General features: G+C 47.3%; 1 long non-coding RNA gene across 1 annotated transcript in view; it reads right to left on the bottom strand.

Annotated features, from left to right (window-relative positions):
- The window catches only part of LOC149122857 (uncharacterized), a 29,982-nt gene continuing 20,678 nt past the window's right edge, over positions 1-9,304 (bottom strand). The window contains exons 2-3 of the long non-coding RNA XR_016219960.1: positions 4,699-4,881; positions 1-258 (exon numbers count right to left, since the gene is read on the bottom strand). This is a non-coding gene — a long non-coding RNA (uncharacterized LOC149122857). The remainder of the gene's footprint in view (positions 259-4,698; positions 4,882-9,304) is intronic.

The raw sequence follows: 9,304 nt of genomic DNA, 5'->3' as shown, positions 1-9,304 counted from the left end.
TAGGAACAGAAATCAAAAACTCCTGCACCAAAATAAAGTCAGATTTTTTTTTAAGATTTTATTTATTTATTTGAGAGGTAGAGTTACAGTGAGAGGAAGAGTTAGAGAAAAGGTCTTCCTTCCATTGGTTCACTCCCCAAATGGCTCCAACGGCCAGAGCTGCGCCAATCCGAAGCCAGGAGCCAAGAGCTTCTTCCAGGTCTTCCGTGTGGGTGCAGGGGCCCAAGCACTTGGGCCATCTTCTATTGCTTTCCCAGGCTGTAATAGAGAGCTGGATTGGAAGAGGAGCAACCGGGACTCGAACTGTCACCCATATGGGATGTGGGCGCTGCAGGTGGAGGATTAATCTACTGCACCACAGCGCTGGCCACTAAAGTCATATTTTAATTGAAATTCCCATGAACTTTTTTTCAAAAAAGGACTTATTGATTTATTTTACAGTAAGAGACAGAGAGAGAGAAACGGCAATCTCCCACCTGCTAGTTCACTCCCTAAATGCCTGCAACTGCCAGGGCTGGGCCAGGCTGGAGCCAGGAATCCAGAACTCCATCTTGGATTCTCATGTGGATGGCAGGAGCCTAAGTACTTGAGCCATCACCTGCTGCCTTCTCCAGGGGCATCAGCAGGAAGCTGGATCAGAAGTGGAGTAGTGAGGACTGGAACCCAGGCACTCAGACATACAGTCTGCCGCTTCAGCTCTTTCCAATTCTCGAGAATGTAGGTAGAGTGGTAAAAAAGTGGTAAAAAAGATCTTTAACATGAGAACAAACACTCTGAGACTATTTGGGGGAAATAAGAAACAATTTTCATTGAGAAAGGAGCTCCCAAAGTGGTGTGGGTGTGTGTGTGTGTGTGTGTGTGTGTGTGTGTGGGTGTGTGTGCACATGCGCGCATAGGCCTGAATGCCCGTCTCCATGTCTATCGTCATCAGCTGCAGTGTGCTCTCTGCTCACACTCACTCTCTCCACTACCATCCTTCAGCCTAAAAGACCAAGACCCAGGGGCTGGCCTTGTGGCACGGTGGCTTCCGCCTCCACTTAGGATGCCTGCAGAACGCTGGTTACTCCGTTTCTGGTCTGCCTTCCTGCTGATGCTTCCTAAGAGACAGCAGCTGATGGCTCAAGTATGTGCTTCCTTGCCACCTGTGTCGAGACTCTGCTGGAGTTCCTGGTTCCTGACTTCAGTCTGGCCCAGCCCTTCGGTTGGGGGCATTTGAAGAGTCAGCCAGACAATGGAAGATCTCTTTTTCTGCCTCTCTGCCTTTCAAATAGATGAAAATAAATAAATAAGATCAAGACCCAGAGGAATCAGGTATTAAAATACACATTCAAGTATATAATATAAAGTAAGCAGATAGAATTATCCTTAAAACATCTTGAAAAGAATAAAGGTTTTAAAGAGGAAATTCAGGGTGTCAAAACCTCTGAAAGGCCGGCGCCATGGCTCAATAGGCTAATCCTCCGCCTGCAGCACCAGCACACCGGGTTCTAGTCCCGGTCGGGGCGCCTGATTCTGTCCCGGTTGCTCCTCTTCCAGGCCAGCTCTCTGCTGTGGCCCGGGAGTGCAGTGGAGGATGGCCCAAGTGCTTGGGCCCTGCACCCCATGGGAGACCAGGAGAAGCACCTGGCTCCTGGCTTCAGATCAGCATGGTGTGCTGGCTGCAGCGTGCTGCCCGCGGTGGCCATTGGAGGGTGAACCAGCGGCAAAGGAAGACCTTTGTCTCTCTCTCTCTCTCACTGTCCACTCTGCCTGTCAAAAAAAAAAAAAAAAAAAAAAAAAAAAAAAAAAAAAAAAAAACCTCTGAAAAGCAACACAACAAGAAAAATATTCAGTGAAATTATTAATTACAAAATAATTCCTGGGGCCGGCACTGTGGCGCAGTGGGTTAAGGCTCCAGCCTGCAGTGCCAGCATCCCATGTGGGTGCTGGTTTGTGTCTTGGCTGCTCCACTTCCCATCCAGCTCTCTGCTATGGCCTGGGAAAGCAGTAGAAGATGGTCCAACTCCTTGGGCCCCTGCACCCATGTAGGAACCTGGAAGAAGCTCCTGGCTCCTGGCTTCAGATCAGCACAGCTCCAACTGTTCCGGCCACCTGGGGAGTTAACCAGAGGAATGGAAGACCTCTCTCTCTCTTTCTCTACCTCTCTCTCTAACTCTGCCTTTCAAATAAAATAAATATTAAAAAAAAAAAAAGGAAAGAAAAGAATTCCTGGGGCCGGCGCCATGGCGTACTAGGTTAATTCTCCGCCTGCAGCACTGGCATCCCATATGAGTGCCAGTTCTAGTCCCAGTTGCTCCTCTTCCAGTCCAGCTCTCTGCTGTGGCTTGGGAAAGCAGAAGTTGGCCCAAGTCCTTGGGCCTCTGCAACCGCATGGGAGACCAGGAGGAAGCACCTGGCTCCTGGCTTCGGCTCTGCGCAGCCCTGGCTGTTGCGGCCATTTGGAGAGTGAACCAACAGAAGGAAGACCTTTCTCTCTGTCTCTCTTTCTCTCACTGTCTGAAATCTACCTGTCAAATAAAAATTAAAAAAAAGAATTTCCTTTTTAATTCATTTATTTGAAAGACACAGAGAGCTTCCAACCACTGTTTCACTCCCCAAGTGTCTACAACAGCCTAAGATCCAAAGCCACAACTGAGACCTCAATCCAAGTCCCCACGTAGGTCACAGGGACACAGTTTCTTGAACCACCACTGCTGCCTCCCAGGGTCTGCATCAGCAGGAAGTTGGGACCAGGAGGCAGAGTGAGCAATGGATCCCAGCCACTTCCATGTGGGACTTGGGGGTTGTAAGCAGCGTCTTAGCCACCAGAGCAAACACCTGCCAGTAGAATACTTCGTGGGCACTGTCACTCTGGGAAACTTTTCACCTAACAGAGGGCTTAGTGGCAGCTTGAGGCAGAGGATCTCTGCAACACCTGGAGATAAACACAATGCGTATCAAGTTCATCATTTCCAAAGCGGACTCATCCATAAATTAAGTTTTCCTAAACTGTAGCCCTAATTAGAGTCCCATAACATGTGCCATCATCAGGACACACTGTGGTGTGTTGTTATCACTTCAATTGTTTTAATGATAAATTTCATTTAGAAAATGTAAGGATCTGATGACAGACAGAAACAGGAACCAACAATGGGGTGTTTAGACTTGCAAATGATGGAACATTTAATTATTCCAAAACAGCACTCCCCAGTTAGGGTCTGATCATTAAATCCATCATCCTTCAGAGTACATGCAAGGACCATTTGTCATGTCTTCCTCAGCAGAAGTCAGTCATCTAAATATAGATTCCCCGACCATCCACTGCTGCATGACATTTCATCGAAAGCCCAGAATTTCATTTATTTTCTGTAGCAGAGATAAAGTGTTTGTAAACGAAGTGATAAGACCGTGCGGCGAGAGCAAAGTGAATCCAGCTTCTCACAGAGATAAACACAGACTGTGGGAGGAAGAGATGCTGAGAGACCAAGCAGGAGCCACAGTGTCCTGAGTGAGAGTCCTTCCCAGGCATGGTTTTAGATGGGGTCAATTTTAGCCTCCAAATTTGTTTGCAAATTAACTTCAACTCAATGCAGAGGCAGCAAAGCCAAGACGAAGTAAAACCAGGTCCACCTGCACTGCTGTCAGTCTTCAACACTGAAAACATGTTCATCCCTTACTTGAGAAAGAAATGTCTCAGGCAGCCATGACTTGGGAAATTCAGTCTGCGGTTATTCTGCAGACCTGGGTTTCAGGACGCCTGTAAGAGGGGCCTTCCAGAAAGCTCATGGAAAATGAGCAATATGGAAACCTATGCATGGATTTCCAAGTGTTTTCTCACCAAAATAAACTTATGCTTTAATTCCATTTCCCACATTTAGAAGAGCCCTCTACCTGCAAAAAATACATACATGTAACCTCATGTACACGTGTACACAAAACGTGTGTAACTCCTTACATATGTGTACACACAGAGAGTACATTCAGGAAGCCCTTTTCAAAGTATAGTCAAAAACTGCAATCAACTAACATAGCTGGCGTCTGGCATAGAGTGACTGCTTGGGATGCCCATATCAGAGTACACGGGTTCCAGTCCAGCTCCACTCCCTATTCCAGCTCCCTGCTCATGCACACTCTGGGAGGTGGCAGTGATGGTTCAAGTACTCGGGTCCCTGCCACCCACATGGGAGACAGGAACTGAGTTCCTAGCTCCTGACTTCGGCCTACTCCAGCCCTAGGTGTTGTGGGCATTTGAGGAGAGTAATTTGAGAGGGCATTTGGGGGCTCTGCCTCTCTGCTTATCAAATAAAATTAAAACACATGTTTTAAAAGCTAATAGCTCACAACAGGTCTATCCCCCACCCCCAGGCCTGGCCTTCTACATCTAGAAGGCACGGCTGCTTTGCGCATTCCATCCAGTCTCCTGCTTTCCCACTGGAGGTCGGCTTTGTGCTGGTGACTGTGGCAGTGAAAACAGAGAGAAACATCACTGGTGGCCAGGGTGGAGCTAGCACCAACTGTGTTGAATTTTTTCTTATTTTGCCTACAACAGAAGTAGGCAAGTCAGGGGCCAGTGACTCTCTTCTGGATTTAATTAACTGTCAGGTGCTTGTCAACTGCGGCAAGTTCTCCCCTTCCTAATTTGCCCTTTTTATCCTGGTGGACTAGTCCACATTCACTACTCTTTGGGAAAGTAAACTTTTCGGTGGCTTCATCACTGACCTGGTGAAGAGAGAAATGGGAGACGTGTCTTCTCCTTACAATGGGGACAGCACGGGCACATGGAGGCCTTGGGAACTGGTCAACAGCACAGGGCTTTAGCTGTCGGATTCCTAAAGACAGGATGTAGGGACGGCAAGGGCGCAGGTGGTGACTTTTTCTCCTCAACAGGGTGGCGCAGCAGGGCTGAGGAGAGAGAGGAAAGCCACCATGGACACTGGGAGGTACCCTACGTACGAGGCAGGGTGGGAGGCCAAGCAGCACAAGTCTATGGGAGCAAGCGCCTGTCACGGGACAGGTGTTTTGCTCTCATGTGAACTGCAGTGACGCCTAATGGCTGTGGTTTCTTGCATACGCAGGTCCTCCTGGCACAGGCACAGGCCCTTGGTGAGGGCCCTATGCAGCTTCTGCCCTAGTCCTGCAGCAGCGCATGCTGCGTCCATGCTGCATTGCCCCCACTGGCTCTGCTTTCACTCCCTGCCCTGCCAAACCACCTGTGGTTCTTGTCTTTTCTGCACAGACGGCCCACTTCCACACTCTCATGCAAAGGAGACAGTGCCTCCTGACATTCCCCGTGTGGACAGGAAGTGAGCCTGGACACAATCGGGAGCCTTGGGACAGAGTCTCACCACAGGAGAGTCTGAGGTACGGCCAGGGCAGGGTTAAGGTCACCCTCAGAAACAGAATGGATGGGGTCAGCCATGCTACCCAGGGGCTGTGGGGCTCTGGGTTCAGGGACACTAGCTCCAGATCCCTCAGAGGCACTATGAGTGCAATTCAGGGGCGGACTCTGTGTTCCTCAGGTTTGCAGAAAGGAGGGGCCAGAGAGGGTCTTCATCTTCATCACTCTGCGTACCCCTTGGGGATCCCCAGGGATGGGTGCCAAGAAGAGGCCCTGATGCCTCTGCCTCCCTGACTCCCAGGAAGTGAGGGGGTCTCCTTGTTCTTCAAAACTGAGGGGTATTGTTTTTTTTCCTCTTCCTTTTTAAATTCAATGAAATTAGCCACCAAGCTCTCAAATTATATATACATGTAAGAATTTGGGACAGAATCAAAGGAATATGGAATGATCCCAAAGCAAGGCCTGGCGAGCAAGCAGGTGAGCTTCAAGCATTTGCTGCAAGCATTTGTCCGCTCACACACAGACACTGCCATGGAATTCAGGGTCCTGGCGTCGGGCCTGTGGCGCCCTGGTAAAGTGAAGGGTTTGGGAGAGGGCAGGAAACAGTTGAGACACAGTCACGACCTCACAGAATCGGAAATGCTAATGAGAAAAGACTGCCCTTCAGAGATGACATCTAGAGAGCGTTCGCACAGCCACACGCTTCAGACTCGCACCTCCAGCTGGGGACACACACACCTGGATTAGAGTTTGCTTCTTCCTGGCAGTGGAGTGAACGTGCAGCCACCGGCTGTTCAGCACAGCAGCCTTCAAAGCACACGCTTGTGTTTATGGGTTACGATTAAAGCAAGGAGAGACCTGGGTAAACTGTTAACCCGTAATGACCTCTCTTTCCTGAAAATGAAATACGTCGCACAAGCATCCCTCTTGAGAGAGACGTGATGCTAGTGTTTGCAGAGATTATTCAACTAGAGCAGGGATTAGCTTTTTGTTTCTGGCTCACGTTGGTTTAATATTTTAATGACACTATAAATTTTGGAGCTAATCAACACAGGAAAAAGCTCCAGCTCATTTTCTTCAATATTTTAGGACATTCTATGAATAGTTTCAGACAGTCTTCCGATGCCTGTTTTAAAATGTCCGATTTGCATCAGAATAACTCCTAATTGCCAATAACACCATCCTTTACCTGGAATCCTTCCTGAAACTACCTGTCTTGTGCTGTTTGGGCTGTTGCGACAAAATGCTGTAGACCTGGTCATTTATAAAAGACAGAGCTGTGGGCTCAGCCTGGGGGTCCAGGGCCAAGGCAGCAGCAGTGTGGTGCGATGAGGCTCTGTCAGCCTCAATGCACCCTCTTCTGCATCCTCAGGGCAGGCGCAGTGAACGCACTTCCTTGGGTCCTCATGAGGCACTCATCTCATCTCCTAGGGCTCTGACCCCGAGGGTGGGAGGGCATTTGGCACAGCAGTCTGCACAGAACCTGGCATCCCAGGGGGTCTGTTTCAAGTCCTGGATCTGCTTCCTATCCCCAGTCACTACACCTTGGGGGAAGTAGGTGATGACTCAAGTACCCTGCCAGCCACATGAGAGACCTGGATGGAGTCTGGCTCATGACTCCAGCCTGGGCCAGTCCTGGCTGCTACAGGCATATGGAGAGTGAACCAGTTGACAGAAAAATCTCTCTTTCTGCCTTTAAAATGAAAGGAAAATAAGTAAAAACTGAAGACAATAAAGGCTTTGCACTCATGACCTAACCTTCCCCGGGCCCACCTCTAGACACTCTTTCATACTTAAGGCTGTGGATTAGGTTCCAACAGCTGAATCGAGCACGAGGCAGAAACCTTCCGATGACAGTATCACCAGATGAAGCCACAAAGGACAGTGGCTCCTGGAAGACAAGTGAGGCTGGCCCTGTGGTCACCCCAGCTTCTTTACAGGCTGTGGTCAGGAGGGGGATCCTGGGCAGAGTCTAGAGGGAAGGAGCTGAGAGTCCAAGAGGAATTGTGCAGCCAGAGTCTGCAGGACCTCATACTTGGGAGGAGAGAGCCAGAGAGAGGGGGAAGAGACTAGAGCTCTGCAGAGGGTCCCCTCCAGTGAGTAGCCGGGCACTGACCAGGTTGAATATGGGAGGAAGCCACCAGAACCCAGGGAAGAAAGCAGCTCCAAAGAGGAGATGCATAAACAGAACTCAGCTGATCAAACACAAGGCATGACAAGAGGGGGAAGAGGACCACAGAAAACTAACAGCAATGTAATAAATGCAAAGTTATCCATATTGATATATTAAATATAAATGGTTTCAGCACTCCAGTTAAAAGGTAGAGACCATCAGACTGGACACAAAGCAAGTTAAAAAAACCATGACCCAACAATTTATGCTGCTGACAAGAAAATAACTTCAAATATGAAGGCACAAATAGTTTAAAGTAGAAGAATGGCAAAAATATACCATGCTAAAACTCTTTTAAAAGTGGGACTGTTAGGAAAAATATATTTCAAGGCAAAGAACATTAACAGAGATAAAGTCATTTCATAATCACAAAGGGATCAATTAACCAAGAAGATGTAATAATTCTAGATGGTTATACATAAAAAAATTTATAATACATGGAAGAAAAAACTGACAGAGCAAAAGGGAGAAATAGTGTCCATTTATAACCATTTAGACATCTCTCTCTTAATTAGTATAACAAGAGACAGAGAATGAATTACGATATTGTTTGAATAACACATTTACATGACCTAAGTGGCACCTGTAGAATAGCCCAGCCAGCTGGGACCAGAGCTGTGGCACTGTTGGCTATACTTCCACCTATGGTGCTTGCATCCCATTTGGGCACCACTTCATGTCCCAGCTGCTCCACTTCCAATCCATCTCTCTGCTAATGCACCTGGGAAAGCAATAGAAGATGGCCAAAGTGCTTGGGCCCCTGCACCCACACGGGAGACCAGAAGAGGCTCCTGGCTTCAAATCAGCTCAGTTCCAGCTGTTGCTGCCATTTGGGGAGTGAACCAGCAGACTGAAGACATTTCTCTCTTTCCCCTCTGTCTGTAACTCTACCTCTCATGAAATAAATATTAAAAAAAAAAATGAAAAGAATAGCCCAGCCAACACACACACAGGATTGTTTTCAAATACATGCTGGCCACTGACTAAGAGGAACAACAATGCATGTCAAAAAAGAAAAATCCCAGTACATTTCTGAGGCTTTGAGTATCAAAACCAATAAAAACCAAGATGCTTCTTGGACAATAATCAGATGTTTAGAAATTAAATTTGTCCTTGAAGTTATTTGTTTAAAAACTTTCCCACAATTAAAGCTCTGAGCTCAGGAGGTTTTATTTGTGAATTCTACAAAATATTTAATGAAGAACCAGTACCATTCTACACAAAGTTTTTAGGTAAGTAGAGAATGTGTCCAGCTAACTTCCTGAATATTACTCTGATATCAAAAGCAAATACTTCAAGAAAAGATTATGCAGTACAATATTTCTAAACAGCACAAGCATACATTCTTTTTTCGGTAAAGATTTATTTTTTATTTACTTGAAAGACAGAGTTAGAAAAAGATGAGCAGAGAGAGAGAGAGAAAGAAAGAGAAAAAGGCAGATAGAGAAAAATTTATCTTCCATTTGCTGGTTCATTCCCCAAATGGCTGCAATGTCCTAGGCTGGACCACGCTGAATCCAGGAGTCTATATCTTTTTCTGGGTCTCCAACGTGAGTGCAGGGGCCCAAGCATCTGGGATATCCTCCACAGTTTCCCAGGCTCACTAACAGGGAGCTGGATCAGAAGTGGAGCAGCCAGGACTGGAACCAGCACCAATATGGGATGCCAGAAGCACAGGGCAGGCTACGCCACAACACCAGCCTCACGAGTGCACAATTCTAAGTGGAATGTTAGCAAACCAAATAGGCCAATATAAACAGTCTAATATGAGGAGTCTAAAAAGTTCATGAAAAACGCAGATTGTGGTGGGAAAA

The sequence above is a fragment of the Oryctolagus cuniculus genome, chromosome 13, assembly GCF_051225735.1.
Source record: "Oryctolagus cuniculus isolate XC-2025 breed Fujian yellow rabbit chromosome 13, ASM5122573v1, whole genome shotgun sequence".
NCBI classification, from domain to species: Eukaryota; Metazoa; Chordata; class Mammalia; order Lagomorpha; family Leporidae; genus Oryctolagus; species Oryctolagus cuniculus.
This window is presented reverse-complemented; position numbering and strand designations above follow the sequence as displayed.